Raw genomic sequence first — 19,982 nt, forward strand, 5'->3', positions numbered from 1 at the left:
CATGGAGTCGGAGATTACATAAATACGACTTCATGTGTCTAAAACCTGGTTCATCTGACTGATTTAAGAGCTTTGTTGGAGGGACGAGAACCTACCATGTTGTTCTAATTCCATAGTTCAAGGGGAACCAATCCCTTCCCAAGAAAGTTCCGTGACAACAGGACTATGCCGGGTCCTCAGTGCCCAAAAAGCAGCTAGACTTCAGTTAACTGCTCAATAAATCGTGGTCAACTTTAACTGAATTTCATGAGCCTGGCTTACATGAGACCAACTCGGGCCCAAGTCCCCCCCTTCCTTAGATACTAAAGAACTAGAATCACGAAGCAAAGAAGTGAATCTGATGTCAGTCATAATAAAATCACCATCAACATAAAATCATGAATTATCCCATAGAAGTTGGTCTATACAATTTGAATATTTTAAAACTAGTAAGTGGTGCTTCGAATTGAAAAAAAAAAAAAATCAAATCCTTTTATTTCAAACTCTGATTCAGACTGCATAAGACTGTAATATTCAGAAAGGATGGAACCCCAGAAAGGAAGGAAACAGGAGTTGGACTTTGGGAATCCGGACTCTAGGGTTGGTTCTGGGGGTCTCCTAGTAACACAACATGGTCACAGACAGCCCTATGATCCCCAGGCCTGGTTTTCCCATAAGAAGGCTAAAGGGAGGAATCTGATGATCCAAGATCCAAGATCCCAAACAGCTTCTCCATTCAGTGACTCAAGGGAGTCACTGGGAGATGCCACTAGACTCTGTGATGGCCAGCGAAGCACATGATAAGCTCCAAGGATAAAGCGGTGTCTGCACTAGTCCTTGAGGGATGTGAAGACCTCAACCTGCATTAAGGATGAAGTTAAGGGACATCTCAGCCAAAAGTATCACTGACCATACCTTCATTTAGCAACAAGTCTAGGATTTTTCTCTAATGCTACATTCCCTATACATACATACATACATATATACACACATAGCTATCATCACAATACACAGGTAACCCAGCAGTCCAGACTTTAAATCATGTTTAAAAAATGTTCTTTTAATTTTAACAAAGAAAAAGAAACACCAAGGGTAGCAACCTGCACTTTCCTTCCTGGGCTGAGCGGAGTTGGGGAGGTTGGCGGCGGGAAGGATCTGTTTATAGGGCCCCGCTTCACGTGACTACCCTCCAGCCTGTTTTTCTTAAATGTTCAGGAGGAAATGAAAGTATTTGCTGTAGAAGATGTATAAAGATATGAAATGACCACAAGTTAGAAATGTCTCTGAGGAACCCACTGAATTGGAATTTATCAGAGAACACCAGCTGTTCTGTTTGGGCTCCTGGCTTAAAGAGTTTAAAGAGCTATCTGGGAGACCACAGTCCTTCGAAATAAGTGCATGTTACTTTTCCTCTTAGTGATGTTAAAAGCCACTGAGGATCTCCTCTTATGACTGCCCCCAACTCTGTTTTTTTGGATGTTTTATTACAACAGTAAGCTGAACTAAAGGCAGAATCATTTCACCTTGTCATGTACAAATTCTCCTTCACTGCTGGTAGGAATGCAAACCAGAAGAGCCCCTCTGGAAGACAGTCCAGCAGCTTCTTACAAAACTCAACACACTACTATTACACAAGCCAGCAATCACGCTCGTTGGTCGCTTCCCCAAGGGAGCTGAAAACTTACATCCCAGGGTTCTCTGCATCAGCTTTACGACCGCCCAAACCTTAAAGTGATCAAGACGTCATTCAGTGGGTAAATGGATTAATCAACCCTGGTACGTCTATAAGATGGAATCTTATTCAGCACTAAAAGAAATGGGCTATCAAGCTATGCAAATACATGGAGGAAAATTTTTAAGATTTATTTATTTGAGAGAGAGACAGCACACACGTGGGAAGGGCAGAGGGAGAAAGAGACTGTCTAGCAGACTCCGCAATGAGCACGCAGACCCCAGCGCAGACCCCAACGTGGCGGTCAATCCCACGACTCTGAGATCATGACCTGGGCCAAAACCAAGAGTCAGACGCTGAGCCAACGGCAGCATCCAGGAATCCCCACCAGGAGCAAACTTAAATGTGCATTACTAAGGGGAGGAAACCAATCGGAGCAGGCTACATACTGTGTAATTCCAACTACAGGCCGCTGTAAAAGAGTCAAAACTATGAAGACAGTAAAAAGATTACTGACTGCAGGGTTTCGGAGTGAACGGATAAGGAGGCAGAGCCCAGAGGGTCTGGAGAGCAGTGAGAATACCCTAATGAGGCCGTGATGATGTATACACGTCATCACACATTTGTCCAAACCCACAGGATGCGCAACACCAAGACCGAACCATAATGTGAACTACGGACCTTGGGTGATTATGACGTGTCACTGTTGGTTCATCAACAGTAGCAACGTACTAGTCTAGCAGGGGATGCTGGTGACAGGGAAGGCTCTGGTTCTGTGGGGGTTACAGAGTATATGGGATACTCGACACCTTTCCCCTCAATTTTGCTGTAAATCTGAAACTGCTCTTAAAAAAAAAAAAAAAAAAATGAGGTCTCACAAGTGTTTTCAATTGCATGTGCCTAATTCAAAAAGACACCAAAAAAGCTCACATAGGATTTCTAAGCAAAAAAGATTTAATCAAGATTTGAACTACGCCTCTTTGCAGATGTTCAGACTATCTTTCCGGAAGGAGCAGGGAAACTTTAGGAATATTTCATTTAAAGACAGATGACAGCCACAGACCATGGAGCCCTTCTGCTTTCACAGAGAAGGAAAAATATTAGGTGATGGGGCCAGGGATCTCTATCTAACACCTCTAGGGGATGTCCTGAGTTGGTCATGGTCACACCTACTATTATCACACCAACAATTCAATGAAAGTCTGTTGGCACGTCAGTAAAACAGGATGTAAGGATGCTGTACTGCTAATCTGACTTGATCCAAGAATATATTTAAAACTAATACAATGTATGCCCCGCATATCCTTTAAGCACTCCTCGCTAAACAGTGCTTCTTTCAAACAAGACTTTGATAAATATTGAATGGCAGGAAGCTTGTTTGTCCTCCCTTAGGGCCAAGTCTGGAGAGTAGCGAGACAAACACAAACCCACTTGCCTTAACAGGAAATCTAGGAGCAGAGCTGAGATTCCTCCGTAAAGCTGAGGGGCATTACAAGAATGCAGGCTTGAAGAAAAAGCCGACTCGCTGCACCTTTGGGGAAATGGAAATCTGTGAGGTCGAGACTCTCCTCTGAAAATGAGGCAGACTAAGGGATGATCAAAGTGTCCATGTTCTAGGACACAGAGCTCGCTCTTCAGTATCTAAGGCAGGAAAACACCCGAAGTGGAAATAACCAGACATCTTCAGCCAATCTAAAATGCACCTCCAGATTCACAACGTAGATCAGTGCTGCTGCTGCTGCTGCTGCTGCTACACAAACCAAGGATAATTATTTGTAAAACATCCTCCAAAATGTGTTTACACAGATGTAGCTAATGTGCAAACATGCAAGGTATACACATATATGGGCACCTTTCTGCAAGTATTTTACTTTAAAAAGTTTTATTATAGCTCTGTGTATATTAAATGTGTGTGTCTATTTATATACACATGTGTATGTAAACATAATAAACAGATATAATGTTAGGTATCAATAGTACTCAAATAATAAAAAGAAGTGATATATTTTGGAAATGTCATTTATCACCACTGAAAGGCTGAAAATATCTTCTCAAAAATAAGTTTGTTCCAGGTGCTCCTGGAACTGTTTTTAATGTTTTAATGTTTAATATTTTAAAATGTTTTTAAAGTCCACCAAATGGAACAATTAAAATGTCATTTTATGTCATTACAAAATTATACCCTATCATTCAGAACTGAAGGAGTAGTTTCCAAGACAAGGGAAATTAAAGGAGCTCCTTGCCACTAAACCAACCTTACAGAAAAGGTTAAAGGGCCTTCTTTAAGTGGAAAAGAGGCTGTAACTAGAAATAAGAAAATTAAGGCGGGAAAAAATCTCCCGGATAGAGGCAGATATATAGGAAAGACAGTGGATGAGTCACTTAAAACACTACTATAAAGGTTAAATGAGAAAAATAGTCAAATCACCTATAACGCCACTACGCGGTTAAGGGATACAAAAAAGGATGTAAAATATGATGTCAGGAACAGAAAATGTATATGGGGGAATAAAAATGCAGGACTTTTAGAATGCATTCCAACTTTAGCAACTATAGGCTTAAAACAGACTGCTGTATGTATAGGTAGATACATATGGGAAACTTAAAAACACAAACCAAAATCCCTAAAAGATATACAAAAACAAAAGAGAAAGGAACTCAAAATAACACTAAGGAAAACTGACAAAGCACAAGGGAAGAAACCAAAAGACAGAGAAGAACAACAAAAACAACCAGAAAACGATTAGCAGAACGGCAGCAAGTGCATACTTCCAGTAACCACCGGAAATGGGAAAGCTCCAATCACACGGCACAGAGAGACCGAACAGGTAAAAGAATGTCAGACCCAGGTACACTGCCTATGAGAGACTTGGTTCAGACCTAAAGACTCACAGACTGAAAGGGAAAGGATGGAAAAAAGATGTGCCACGCAAATGAACCCAAAAAGCAGGAGCAGCAACACTCTTACCAAACAAAAGAGACGACGTTAAAACAAAGATTATAAACAAAGGGCAAAGAAGGGCATTACAAGAGGAGACAACATCTGTGAACATGTGTGCACCCAGCCTAAGAACACCTACTCTAGATAAAGGGAGTATCTATTTGCTCATATTTGAACGGACATACAGGGAGAAGTCAAGAGCAATACAGTAACTTGGGGGACGCCAGGGCTCCACTTGCATCAAGGACAGACCAAACGGAACACGAACAAGGAAACGCTGGCCTTAAAAGACATGTTAGAGCAGATGGACTTAACAGATATTTACAGAACATCCCGTCCAAAAGCAGAATACACATTCCTCCCAAGTGCTCATGGAACATTCTCCAAGATAGAACACTTCTTTTTTTTTTTTTTTTTAAGATTTTATTTATTTATTTGACAGGTGGAGATCACAAGTAGGCAGAGGCAGGCAGAGAGAGAAAGGAAGGGAAACAGGCTTCCTGCTGAGCAGAGAGCCCGACACGGGGCTCAATCCCAGGACCCTGAGATCATGACCTGAGCTGAAGGCAGAGGCTTAACCCACTGAGCCACCCAGGCGCCCCAAGATAGAACACTTCTTAAGCAACAAAATAAGTTCCAACAGATTCAAGAGGCTGAAATTATATCAAACATCTTTTCTGACCACAACGGTATGAAACCAGAAACCAAGTATGAATAGAAAACTGCACAAAATAAATAAACGCAGGGAAACCAAACGACATGGTGCTAAACAACCAGAGGGCCAACTAAGAAATCAAAGGAGAGATAAAAAAATAATTGGAAACGAATGAAAATGGAAATACAACAGACCAAAATCTATGGACACAGCAAAATGTGAGAAGGAAGTTTATCGTGATACAGGCCTTCCTAAGAAACAAGATCTCTATCTCAAATAAACAGTCTAAGTTCAGACCTAAAGAACCAGGAAAAAAGAAAAAAGAAAAAAAAAAGAACAAATAAAGCCCAAAGTTAGTAGATGGAAATAATAAAGATCGCAGTGGAAATAAATGAAATAGTTTTAAAAAATTAGAAAAGATAATGGAGAATAAAAGCTGGTTCTCTGAAAAGATAAAAATTGATAAACCTGTAGCCAGAATCATCAAGAATAAAAGAAACATGGTCCCAATACAATCAAAAATGAAAAAGAAATTACAACTGACAACAAATACATAAGATCGTAACAGATTACTACAATTGTAGGCCAACAAATTGGAAAAACCAGAAGTGGGTAAATTCCTAAAAACACAGAGCCTTCTAAGACTGAATCATGAAAAAAAATAGAAAAAATGAATATACTGATTATGAGTAATAAAATTGAACCAGTGATTAAAAAAAAAAAGTCCAGGACCAGGTGAATTCTACCAAACAATTAAGAGTTAGTACCTATCTTACTCAAATTATTCCCAAAAAAAGTAATCAGGAAGGAATGCTTCCAAATTCCTTTTATGAGGCCAGCAGTAATGTGATACCAAAATCAGAAAAAGACAACATAAAAGAAGAAAATTACAGGCCAATAACCTTAATGAACACAGATGCAAAAATCCTGGGAAGGGTCCTGGGATCAAGCCCTGCATCTGGCTCTCTGCTCAGCAGGGAGCCTGCTCCCCGCCCCCCGCCTCCCCCCCCCCACTCTCGCTATCTGCCTTTCTGTCTACTTGTGATCTCTCTCTGTCAAATAAATAAAACCTTTTAAAAAAAATAAATTAAAAAAATATATTAGCAAACTAAACCCAACCATACATACATTAAAGGGTCATAAGCCATGATAAAATGGAATTTATTCCCGAGATGCAAAGATGGTTCAGCATCTATAAACCAATCAGTGTGATACAGCACATTAACAAAATGGAAGGATGAAAACCATATGATCATCTCAACAGATACAGAAAAAGCATTTGACAAAATTCAACATCTATTTCTGATAAAAACTCTCAGAGAAGCACGTGTAGAGGGAACATACCTCAACATAAAGGCCATATATGATAAACCCACAGCTATCATCATGCTCAATGGTGAAAGCTGAACGCCTTTTCTCTAAGATTAAAAATAAGACAAAGATGCCCACTCTCACCACTTTTATTCAAACATACTAGGAATTCCTAGCCACATCAATTAAGCAAGGAAAAGAAATAAGAGGCATCCAAATTGGTAAAGAAGAGGAAAACCATCACTATTCACAGGTGACACACTATATATATAGAAAACCCTTACAGATTCCACCAAAGAAATGATTAAAACTAGTAAATGAATTCAGTTAAGTCAAAGAATACAAAAATTAACATACAAAAATTGGCTGCGTTTCTATATACTAATAACAACCGATCAGAAAGGGAAATTAAGAAAACAATCCCATTTACAATTACATCAAGAAAATACTTAGGAATAAGACAGAGGTGAAACACCTATACTCTGAGAACTATGAGAGCGATGACAGAAACTGAAGACACAAATAAAAAGATGTATCACGCTCACGCATTGAAGAATACCGTTAAAATGTGCATACAACAGACTTGAAAACAGCCAAACCTGGGGATATCTCATCCCCCGATTTCAAACTATAAAACACAGCTATAGTGATCAAAATAGTATGGTACTGAAACAAAAAATACACTTGTAGATCAGCAGAACAGAACAGAGACCCCCAAAATAAACACATGCATCTATGGTCCGTTAATCCATAATAAAGGAGACAAGAATATACAAAGGGGAAAAGACACTTTTCAATAAACAGAGCTGCAAAAACTAGACAGGCACATGCAAAAGAGTGAAACACAATCACTCCCTTACACCTTGCAGAGAAATTAACTTAAAATGGATTAAAATACTTAAATGTAAGACCTGAAACCATAAATCTCCTAGAAGGAAACAGGCAGTAAGCTCTTTGATATTGGTCTTACCGACATTTTGGGGGGGCGGCGGGGGGGGGGGGGAATCAGTTGCCCCAGGCAAGAACAAAAAAAAAGCTAAATTAAATGAGATCACACCAAACTAAAACTCTTTTGCATAGCAAAGGAAACCATCAACAAAATAGAAAGACAGGGGCGCCTGGGTGGCTCAGTGGATTAAGCCGCTGCCTTCGGCTCAGGTCATGATCTCAGGATCCTGGGATCGAGTCCCGCATCGGGCTCTCTGCTCAGCAGGGAGCCTGCTTCCCTCTCTCTCTCTCTCTGGCTGCCTCTCTGTCTACTTGTGATTTCTCTCTGTCAAATAAATAAATCTTTAAAAAAAAAAAAAAAAAAAAATAGAAAGACAATCTACCAAATGGGAGAAGAGAGCTGCAAATCATACAGGCAAAATATATAAAGAACTTAACAAAACTCAACAGAAACAAACAAACAAAAACTGATTAAAAATGGGCAGAAGACTTTTCCCAAAGAAGACCTACAAGCTGTCAACAGGCACATGAAAAGATGCTCAACATCACCAATCATAAACAAAATGCAAATCAAAACTACAATGAGATATGACCTCACACTAGTCAGACTGGTTATTATCAAAACGAAAATAAAATAAAATAAGTTTTGGTGAGATGTAGAGAAAAGGGAACACTCTTATGTTAGTGGAAATGTTCACCGGTGCAGTCACTACAGAAAGCAGTATGGAGATTCCTCGAAAAACTAGAAGTAGAAGTACCCTCTGATCCAGCAATTCTACTTCTGGATATTTATCTAAAGAAAACAAAAACACCAATTCAAAGAGATACATGCACCCCTATGTTCAATGCAACACTATTTACAATGGCCAAGATATGGAAGCAACCTAAGTATATCAACAGATGACAGAAGAAGATGTAGACAGATAGACAGACAGATAAACACACACACACAATGGAATATTACTCAGCAATAAAAAAAAAAAAAAGAATGAGATCTCATCATTTGTGACAACATGGATGGATCTAGAGGCTATTATGCTAAGTCAGTCAGAGAAACACAAATCTGTATGATTTCTTACATGTGTCATCTAAAAAACCAAACAAATGAAGAAACAAAACAGACTCAAAAATCCAGGAACAAAGCACACAGGAGATAGGGAGTAAAGGGGCAGGTGAAACAGGTGAAGGAATTAAGAGATACAAACTTCCGGTTATCAAATAAATTAGTCAGGGGGAGGTAATGTTAAACATCAGGAATACTGTTGGTAATATTATAATCACTTTCTATGGTAACCGATGGTAACTAGACTTATCACAGAGACAACTTCACAATGTATCAGAAGAGCAAACCACGATGATGTACATCTGAAATGATGAGCATACTATATATCAACTATAGTTCAATTTTTTAAAAGTTAACCTATTTTTACTATATAATTATGTATAAAAATCTTTTTCTTTATATGATAACTTAATATACTCACAAAGATTTCTCTTTCACTAGTGCAAAAAAAAAAAGAAAAATTATCTGGTATTAATGGTTCAAAAGAAGTCTTGCTAGTCTAAATCTAAGAGAGACTGGTAAGCTCATGTGTTCTAAGTTAACCGGAAGGGGTGCCTGGGTAGCTCAGTCAGTTCAGTGTCTGCCTTCCACTCAGGTCATGATCCCAGGGTTCTGGGATCGAGTCCCACAATGGGCTCTCTGCTCAGCAGAAAGCCTGCTTCTCCCTCTCCCTCTGTCTGCTGCTCCACCTGCTTGAGCTCTCTCTCTCTCTTTGTGAATCAATCAATAAAATCCTAAAAAAAAAAAACCAACAACAAAAAACCTAAGTTAACCACGGAGTTTTTTCTGTCTTCTGGTACAATTACTAATGAATTCTAGCTCAAAAAACCAACAAAATTCACAGCTGAAGAACGATTAAAAGTATTCACATTAGTGTATTCTGTCACATTTCTTAGGCAACCTCTTTACTGATAAAGATTCAAGGTAACTGGAAACCTACATAAGCCATTACTCAGTAGCGCCTCTCCAATGGAAGAGAAAGCTCGATGAGATACGATATTCTTACCCACTCTTACACTTCACTCACCTACCACTACCGCAGTACTTAAGGGATAAGCATTCAGAGACTATGAAAGCAAAGAATTTTAAAAGTCTGTCTACTTTAAGATAAATGGCATCAAGAGCACAATCAAAAAATGCAAAGACATAAAAGAAATTTCTCTCCACCAGAACACAATTATTCTTGGCATTAACAACTGGAAGTTCTGCATTTGTTAGATCTCACAGATTTTTATTCTCATCCCTGTATGAATTATCAAAGCTATATATATCTCAGGATCTTGATTAGACAATACATTTATAGTCTAAGTTTCCCAAAGGAGTTTATTTTTAACATAAAATATTCTTCAACAATCAGAAGTATTTCACACATTTGACACCGTGGAAACAAAGGATATACAAAATCTCATAAAACACACCAATTTTCTAATGATCTAATAAACTAGAAGACTCTGGCTCTTGGAACCATGAAAACCAGTAAAACAGATTTATAGAACAATCACAGACATCCAGTGTTTACACAATGTCTACACCCAGAGACTGAAGCGTGACACTCTTGTATCACATGCCACGTAGGAGGCTGCCTGGAAAACCTGCTTCCTACTTCCTGCCCCCGAAACGTGAAGGAACCTAAACATCTTGAAAAATCAGCTAGCTTTGTCACCACCCTGTCCTAGTTTCCCATATGCCTTCAAATTCAACATCATAAATAAACCCCAACCACAGCTACCCTCAATGTTTATCTGTTAACCACATTTCATTCTGCTTTCATTCAATTTCTAGGTCCTTTGATGTGAGGTTCCCAGGACAGAAGCTGGATAATATGGCTCTTAGCATCAGCTCAGGGCCCAACATAATGCCCTTCAATAATGGGTATTCCATAAATCTTGACACAACAGCTAAAAAATCTTTATTAAAAAAATTCAGGTCCAGACTTAAGAGGCATCGTTGAACCTGAAAATGTTGTCACACAAATTCATCTGCAAGTGCCATCTGTAAACTGACATCTCCAGTTCCCTAACTTTACCCCACTCGCACCACAGTCAGGAGTCCTGTCCCAGACCGTGCAGGCATCTCAAACTCAACGTATTTTTTTTTAAAAAACGAGGGTTTTCTAGTTAGTTTCTTTTTCTTTCTTTTTTTTAAGATTTTATTTGTTTATTTGACAGACAGAGATCACAAGTAGACAGAGGCAGGCAGAGAGAGAGAGAGGGAAGCAGGCTCCCTGCTGAGCAGAGAGCCCAATATGGGGCTTGATCCCAGGACCCTGAGACCATGACCTGAGCCGAAGGCAGCGGCTTATCACACTGAGCCACCCAGGTGCCCCTCAAACTCAATGTATTTAAAAAGGAACCTCTCTTTCTGCTACTCCTTCCAAACGGATCTTCCGTCCCACGTCCTCTCTCAGGGAAAATCAGGACCAACCATCCAGATCTGATTACACAACAAGTTTATATTGTTAAAAGGTTAAACCAGAATACTTAGAGTAGCACCATATAAAGAACAATGAAATCTGGGTAAAAAGGATTAAGGCTTGATAGGATTAAGAATAACCGCCCTAAGACACCTCGGTGGCTCAGTTAAGTGACGACTCTTGGTTTCCACTCTTGGTTTCCACTTGGGTAGTGATTTCAGAGTCCTTGGATCCAGCCCCATGTTGGGCTCCCTGCCCAGCAAGGATCGTCAGTTTCTCTCTCTCTGCCAACCCCCCCACACCCCCTCCCCGACTTCAGCACGCAGGGACATGCTCTAAAATAAATATATCTTTAAAAAAAAAAAAAATACCAGCCCTAATATCTAACTGCACCAACTACCATGCTTTGTTCTCCAATTTAAAGCCTGCCACAGCCCTACAACCTAAATACTATCATGACTGCCTTGGTTTACCTATGAGGAAATGAAGTCTCAGATACATTCACAATTTTATATAAGATCCTAGAGTTGGTAACTGGCCAAAGTGGCTTTGAACAAAAATAGTCACTTCAGAGCCCCTAAAAATCCATGGGGAAGAAGTCCTCTTCAAAAATGAAGTCATGCAAGTAAGGTTCTAAAACTGGACACCAGGGTACGGGGCAAACTGAAGCCTGCATATTCAGCCAAGCAGCGGCCAGAGTATCGTAGGTCAAGGGTGAGCATCCCAGGACGAGACCAAGGGCAGGGAGGCTGGAGTACTAGAGATTAGTGTGGTACAGAATGGGAAGGGTAAAAACTTGGGCTCTCAGCATGAAACACAGGAGACATGCTGGGAATCAAAAGACTCCACAGGCCCTAATCTTAGATATACAAATGACAGTGGTGCCATAAGCAGGAACTGGGTATATGAAAAAGTGGAACCTGTTTTTCCACTTCTGATCTTTGAATAAGGTCAAGAGCAGCCACCCAAGTGAAAACACCCAAAAGACAGTGCCACGGAGGAGATCAGAGCTTGGTTAGTACAGGGCTGGACTTACACTGCTAATTAAATATTCATTTCATATTTACGTTTATTTCTTAAATCAAACGTGACACTATTTTAATATCGAAAACTAACAACTGCTACCCCCCCCCAAAAAAAATGGAGGCAGGGGGTACTTGCTAACACTTTCCCACTCAATGACAAGTTTCCCAAGGGGCCTAGCAACAGCTTTTCTGCATGTATTCATTCGTTCCAGCCAAACACTCTCTGCCACCTACTCACGTCCCTTGCAAACCATTTCACACCCACTGCAACATCTTTGCAGCATCTTTTCGGAACACAAAATATTGAGACTGTCTGCTAAAATGCATATGGAAATTTTAGCCAAAAACTGGGCTTTCAACTTATTAATGGTGTAAACTCTTAAAATGCTAAACAATTTAAGGCCCACAAACAGGAAAGAAATTGTATTCACTGTCAGGGAACCAATGAGAGAGCTACCTAAGCAACCAAATCCATAAAGAAGACCTCCGCAGACAATGCAAAAAAAATTAAAATTGAAAAGGTCATCGGGGGGCGCCTGGGTGGCTCAGTGGGTTGAGCCGCTGCCTTCGGCTCAGGTCATGATCTCAGGGTCCTGGGATCGAGTCCCACATCGGGCTCTCTGCTCAGCAGGGAGCCTGCTTCCTTCTGTCTCTCTCTGCCTGCCTCTCAGTGTACTTGTAATTTCTGTCAAATAAATAAATAAAATCTTTAAAAAAAAAAAAAAAAGAAAAGAAAAAAGAAAAGGTCATCGGGTAAATAAAAACTGAAAATACAATAAAGAAAAAAGGAAAATGTCCTCTGGTGTCTGTATCTATGGAACTAGATACCATCAAAACAAGACTTTTTTAAAAGCAAATAAAAGAAGATGGGCGGTATATGATTTCTGATTTCTGTTAATGGTCACTTTCCATCCCATATGCCCTTCAAATTATAGGAAAATCCACACATAAAGACATATTTAGAAAAAGATGGAAGGATTCGGTTACAATTTTTAAAAATGGGGGAGATGGAAGGATACGTACAAATTCATATTAGCAACTGCTTGTGCTCATCTGTGTTTTATTTCTTTCAATTAAAAAGAAAATCTGAAACAAGTATGCCAAAATGCTAACCTCTGTTAATTGGGATGAAGGTCATTTGGTATTTCTTATGTTTTCTTTGCTAGTCAGTATTTCTTCAATTTTAACCCAAATTGTTTAAAGGAAGGGGGGTGGAATTCAATTTTCTCACCCAATTAAAATACCACACGAACACAGCTGACGTACCACTCCAGGGTGAGCAGGGTGAGGGAAACTCACTTTCTTCACCAAGGAGCCAACTTCTATTTTGGACTCCTAACATAGTTCTGGAAATAGAAATGGCCTAACTAGAAACTCTAAACTCTGGCTCGATCTCCCCAAACTAACCTATGGAGTGGGGCTTAACCTTGGCAGAAACTAGAGAGGGGCCAGCTTTAGTGGAAGAAGAGAGGGACATACAAGATCCGAGAGAGGCTCCTGAATAAACCCCATGTCTCCCCTCGCACCCCAGACATGATCCTCATTCCCTCCTCCGACCCCATCCTCAAGAGATCTCGGCTCAGGTCACGACCCCTGGGTTGTGAGATCGAGCCTTGTGTTGGGCTACACAGTCAGCATGGAGTCTGCTTGAGGCTCTCTCTCTCCCTCTGCCCCACGTGTGCCCACGCGCGTGTGCCCTCTCCCTCTCTCTAAAATAAATAAATCTGAGACACACACACACACACACAAAATCCACACATTCACTCAACAACCATCCTACCACCAGGCCTCAGCATTTAAGAGCAAGGGCAGAACCCCTACCCTCAAAGGCACCGCTATTGATTCTTTGTCCTCTCAATTTCTTAGTCTTAAAAATGTGCCCGCCATCAAGTCCAAGAAAACTCAAGTCTCCCCTGTAGCTCAATAATCCCTTAGAATTATCATTACTGTTGTGAGCCCAGGAGAGCAGAATATGCCAAGTGGGACGAGGCGACCTGCACAGGCCAAACCCGTTGGCAGAGCTGGGCTCCCACGCTGTACCTAAAGCAAGAGGCAGGCCTGCCCCCAGCGGCTCCGGGCCCATGGAGATCTAAAGACAACCAGGGCAACACAGGCTCATACAGCCCGTAGCCCAATTTTTTTCTTTTTTTTTAAACCAACAAAAGATCCAGTTCAGCAACCACCAGACCCTTTAAAGTAAGAGGGCAAAAAATAAAATAAAAAGGTCCCATTCCTGGGCACCCACCCTACACATGCTGGTTTTAAGAGTAATGTTGCCAGTTACACATCAGGGAGGAAAATTCTATCTAACCGCGAATGTGCCTAAAGGAGGCCATTTCTAGTACTCCTGGCTCTAGATTATTAACAGCAATAGAACAATGGAATTTCTTAGAATCTAGACATCCAAAGGCAGGCTAAGGGCCACCAAGAGGAGGGTGTGACAACAGAGGCCGTGTGGAGGTAACAGGCAACCTCGGATGACAGGGTCAAACCAGGACCATCAGAGACAAATGGACATGTGCCTGTGAAGCAATCTGGATGTCAATCCCAGAGCAAACCTGTAGGTCTCTGAACACATCCTTATGTCCCGCCAGAGTAGAAGGTAGGTTAAAATGAGTAAAGAAAAATAACCACACATGGGGCCTGAATATAATAGGCTGTGAAGGTCCCACGGACCGATTTCGACTTAGGGTGGCACAGCCCAAGAGTCAAAAGCAAGACACTTGGGGCGCCTGGGTGGCTCAGTAGCTTAAGCATCTGCCTTTGGCTCAGGTCATGATCCCAGAGTCTGGGGATGGAGCCCCGCATCAGGCTCCCTGCTCAGTGGAGAGCCTGCTTCACACTCTGCCTCTCCCCGCACTCAAGTGTGCACACTCTCTCTCCAATAAATAAAATCTTAAAAAAAAGAAAAAAAGAAAAAAAAAAAGGACGCTGTCTGCTGAAAAACAAGAACCTACTAACGCTAATAAACCTAATGTTTATTAGCATTCCCTTAAAAGGAGGTACACAACCCAAATGTTTATAGCAGCAATGTTGACAATAGCCAAACGATGGAAAGAACCTAGATGTCCATCAACAGAATGAATGGGTAACGAAGATGTGGTATAGGGCACCTGGGTGGCTCAGTGGGTTAAGTAAGCCTCTGCCTTCAATTCAGGTCATGATCTCAGGCTCCTGGGATCGAGGCCAGCATCAGGTTCTCTGCTCAGCAGGAAGCCTGCTTCCCCTCTCTGTCTCCCTACTTGTGACCTCTCTCTGTCAAATAAATAAAATCTTTAAAAAAAAAAAAAGTTGTGATATATATACACACACACACACACACATACATACATACAGTAGAATACTATGCAGCCATCAAAAGAAATGAAATCTTGCCATTTGCGATGACGTGGATGGAACTAGAAGGTATTATGCTTAGCAAAATAAGTCAATTGGAGAAAGACAATTATCATATGAACTTCCTGATATGAATTTGAGAGACAGAGTCGGGAGTTTGGGGTACGGTAGGGAAGGAAAAAAATGAAACAAGACAGGATTGGGAGGAGACAAACCATAAGAGACTCTTAATCTCACAAAACAAACTAAGGGTTGCCAGGGTGAGAGGGGTAGGGCTGGGGTGGCAGGGTTATGGACATTGGGGAGGGTATGTGCTATGGTGAGTGCTGGTGAAGTGTGTAAGCCTGACGATTCACAGACCTGTACCCCTGGGGCTAATCAGACATTATAGTTACTAGTGGAACCATGATGTAATCTCTGCCATTATCACAGGCTGCATGCCTCACTGGGAATCAACGGGCCAAAGGAAAGAATACCACGCTACACTATGTCTGTTCTGGCCACTGTGACAGCCCACCTTCCAGTGAGTTCTAAACCCTTGGCTAATTCAACAGGGATTTGAGTCTAATCTACAATGGATAAGGAAATGTTCTACTCCAACCAATCTGTATACCACCTAAAAATGTCATTTTTTTCTTTAAAGATTTACTTATTTTAGAGAAAGAGCGCCCGAGCATGGGTAAGGAAGGACAGAGGGAGAGAGACAAAAACTCAAGCAGGTGCTGTACTGAACATGGGGCCTGATGCGGGGCCCGAACTCACGACCATGAGATCGCCATGGCATCATGACCTGAGCTGAAACCAAGAGTCTGACACTTCAGGGACTGGGCCGCCCAGGTGCCCCAGTGCTAGAGTTTTAGAGAAAAGAGCAGCTGAAATCAAACACACTAACTCTTATGACATTCCAACATCGAGGAGACATCAATGAGCAAATGCAAACTTGCTGCAGCAAATTAGGGCTCCGGTGGATCCACTGAACCAGAGCTCGCCGAGGCCCCAGCAGCTTGAAGTCACTCATGCAGAAAGGATAGCTGAAACCCAGATGATGGGCAGAGCTGCAACACCCAGGGTAAGGGGCAGGAATAAATGCGTCAAGGATTAAAGACACTCCCGCAGTTAAGGGACAGGAGCAAAAAAGAAACAAATGAAACAAGATGGGATTGGGAGGGAGACAAACCATAAGTGACTCTTAATCTCACAAAACAAACTGAGGGTTGCTGGGGGTGGGGGGGTTATGGACATTGGGGAGGGTATGTGCTATGGTGAGTGCTGTGAAGTGTGTAAACCTGGCGATTCACAGACCTGTACCCCTGGGGATAAAAATACATTATATGTTTATAAAAAATAAAATTAAAAATTAAAAATAAAAATAAAAGCTGGTGGCAGAAACCAACACAAAACCAGACTGAGGAGAAGAACAGAGCTTCCCAATATCCAATCATCAAATCCGTTCCATCACACCACCCAAAGCCTCTAGAATACTGACCCCTGTGCCTCGGCCCACCCCTCCTTCCAGCCCCTCCTCATTGCCCATCGGACCTTCCCACCTGACCCCCCCACCACCATACCAACATGGCGCATCATTGCCAATAGCCTTGTTTTTCAGCCTGAGGTACTTATTATGGAGGTTCAGGGGGCGCATAAAAAGGACCCGTCTTTCTGGAGCATCCTCTTTGAACAATGGAAAGTGGTACTTCATCGAGCGGATCAAACATAAAACCTCAGAACAACTTCATGCTCACCATGGGGGACTCTCCCTCAGACTTCTGGGCGAGCCGGTCACCCAGGGTGTGCCTCGGCAGACGCATTTCTAGCACACCGGCCAAAGCAGGTGAGACTCGTGCTTGTTCAGGTGAAAAGAAGGAGCCAGAGAGACTGAAGATGCGGGAGACAAATTCCAGAAAGAATTCGAATCCAAGGATCTGCTCACACGCACGGTCCAGTGCACAGAACAGCAAGCTGGAGTTTAAACCCCGGCTTCACCACCCCCTGATCGTGGGACTCCGGCAAAGTACTGAACGGCAGGACTCAGTTTTCCCCATTTGTAGGAGGAAAAAAGACAATTCTCCAAGGGCTGCGGTTAAGACAGGCCGTCAGGGAGCCCCGCTCAGCACTGCGCCGCGAAAGAGCCAAGGATCACCCGTTGGCAAAGGCAGCTACCGTCAATGGCAGCTAGGATCAGGTGAAAAACGACTGAGAGAGAGGTGGCCTGTCCCCATCCCAGTCACAGTCTCCCCAGGGGGATGTTTTAGGTTCCCTGTGTAAAAACCAGAGGAAATCCAATCACCCAGTTCTGGACCCCGCTGGAGATTAGAAACACCTAGAACAGAAGTCGAGTCAAGGGGCGCCTGGGTGGCTCAGTGGGTTAAAGCCTCTGCCTTAGGCTTGGGTCATGATCCCAGGGTCCTGGGATCGAGCCCCGCATCGGGCTCTCTGCTCAGAAGGGAGCCAGCTTCCCCTTCTCTCTCTCTCTCTCTCTCTGCCTACTTGTGATCTCTGTCAAATAGATAAATAATATCTTTAAAAAAAAAAAAAAAAAAAGAAGTCGGGTCAAGGTCACTTTACTAAACTGGGCTAACTGAGCAGAAGCCAGCAGTTAAGGGAGGAGTCGGGAGGTCGTGGCTAAGGAACCACGTCAACCAGGATACCACCCCGAAGTACGCCCCGGAGCCCCCGAAAAGCTGGAATTTGCGAACAACCCTACTGCTGCTCAGCAGGCCGTGAAGAAGGTCCCAGGAGGGGCCACAAACGAACACCAGGTGTATATAATCTGTGCGTGTGCAGTACTGCGTATCCGGCAATCACTCAAATTACGAGAAGGAATTCAGGAAGGGAGGAGCGGCTTAGAACAGGTCTGGCCTGAAGCAGAAGGACCTGTTTGACATCCCCACCGCGGCGGGAGTCTGCAGTTCACGACGAAAGGCCACTGCCTCCCGGGTTCTCGCCAGAACAGCAGCAGATGCTGCAGCTCCCTCTGACTCACCCTTCCCATAACCAGTTTCGCCTAGCACTGTCCTTTATCTCAAGAAAACTTCATTTTCCATCATCCATTTCTCGACATTATACATTTTAAAGAGGAAGTATTGTAATAAACACAACTTCTGTTTATCATTCAACCCACAAAATGCCAGGAAAAAATTTAGCTAGGGAAGGTCAACTTCTCACCTCCTCTATTCTACGGTGAACCCGGGGAGGCCGAGGACGCTTCATACACTTTCAGATGCGTGCTCAGAATACAACAGAGGATTGGTTAAAGGGTAACTGTATGCAATGAATACATTCTCAGAAGCAAGAAAAATCTTTTTTTTTTTTTTTAAAGAAATGTAGACTTCTTTTTTTTTTTTATGATTTTATTTATTTATTTGACAGACAGATCACAAGCAGGCAGAGAGGCAGGCAGAGAGAGAGAGAGAAGGAAGCAGGCTCCCTGCTGAGCAGAGAGCCCGATGTGGGGCTCGATCCCAGGACCCTGAGATCATGACCCGAGCCAAAGGCAGCGGCCTAACCCACTGAGCCACCCAGGCGCCCCAGAAGCAAGAAAAATCTTAATTTTTTAAAAAGATTTAAGAGAGAGAGGGGAAGTTCAGCAGGGAGAGGGCAAAGAGAGTGAGAGAATCTCAAGCCGACGCCCCGTTGAGCGCAGCCCCACGTGGGGCTCAATTTCATATCCCTGAGATCATGACGTGGGCCAAAATCAGGAGTTCCAGACGCTTAACCAAATGAGCCACCCAGGCGCCCCAAGACGAACAGCATTTTAATTTTTAAAAATTTCTCTTAATAGCATCAGTAAGTGTCTACCACATTTTTTTTATTTCAAATGAATTAAGTTACTTTCAGGATATAATAAAAGGGCTTCTTAATGGTTTCCTTTGGATTTACTTATTTCTAAAAATGAATGCAATTTTAGTTGGTGTTTCAAAGAGAAATGACTGAGACCAATTTAATCTACTCATCCTCAACAGACTTACTTTATAATCTCATGGACAAACTCACAATGTTGAAACTGATTTAAAACAAAAACAAAACAAAACAAAAAACAGGACACCTGGGTGGCTCAGTGGGTTAGGAGTCTGCCTTCAGCTCAGGCCATGATCCCAGGGTCCCAGAATCCAGTCCCGCACTGGGCTCTCTGCTCAGCCGGGAGTCTGCTTCTCCCTCTCCCTCTGCTGCTCCCCTCACTTGTGTGCTCACTCACTGTCAAATAAATTCATAAAATCTTTAAAAACAGAACAAAACAAAAAATTTAACCTGCCTTTTCTATACAATTATATCTCTAATAACTGATGAGGGAAATTTCCTCTTTATAAAAATACCCTATTAAATAAAGAAGGAAAACAGATCTAAAATATCACCATTTCACTAACAACTAATAAAACAAGAGATCTAGGTAATGATTCTCAATGACCAGGATCACCACAGAAGGAAAGACAATCAACACTGCCTGACTCCAGCTGGAAGTACACCTTACCACCCAGGAAGCAATTTTGCCAAAAAAAAAAAAAAAAAAAGAAAGAAAGAAAGAAAGAAAACTGAATCAAACCAAAATCTGATTACTATTTATAGGAAATAAAAGAAGAGAAGAGCAAGTTAAACCATTAACAAGTTAAAATTAAATTAAAAGATTAAAAGCATTACAACA

General features: G+C 41.9%; 1 protein-coding gene across 4 annotated transcripts in view; it reads right to left on the minus strand.

Annotated features, from left to right (window-relative positions):
• The window catches only part of MPP7 (MAGUK p55 scaffold protein 7), a 287,917-nt gene that overhangs the window by 254,318 nt on the left and 13,617 nt on the right, over positions 1 to 19,982 (minus strand). The gene's annotated exons all lie outside the window — the stretch shown is intronic.

This window comes from Mustela putorius, unplaced genomic scaffold (genome assembly GCF_011764305.1).
Source record: "Mustela putorius furo isolate JIRA1106 unplaced genomic scaffold, ASM1176430v1.1 tig00001130_pilon_pilon_pilon, whole genome shotgun sequence".
NCBI classification, from domain to species: Eukaryota; Metazoa; Chordata; class Mammalia; order Carnivora; family Mustelidae; genus Mustela; species Mustela putorius.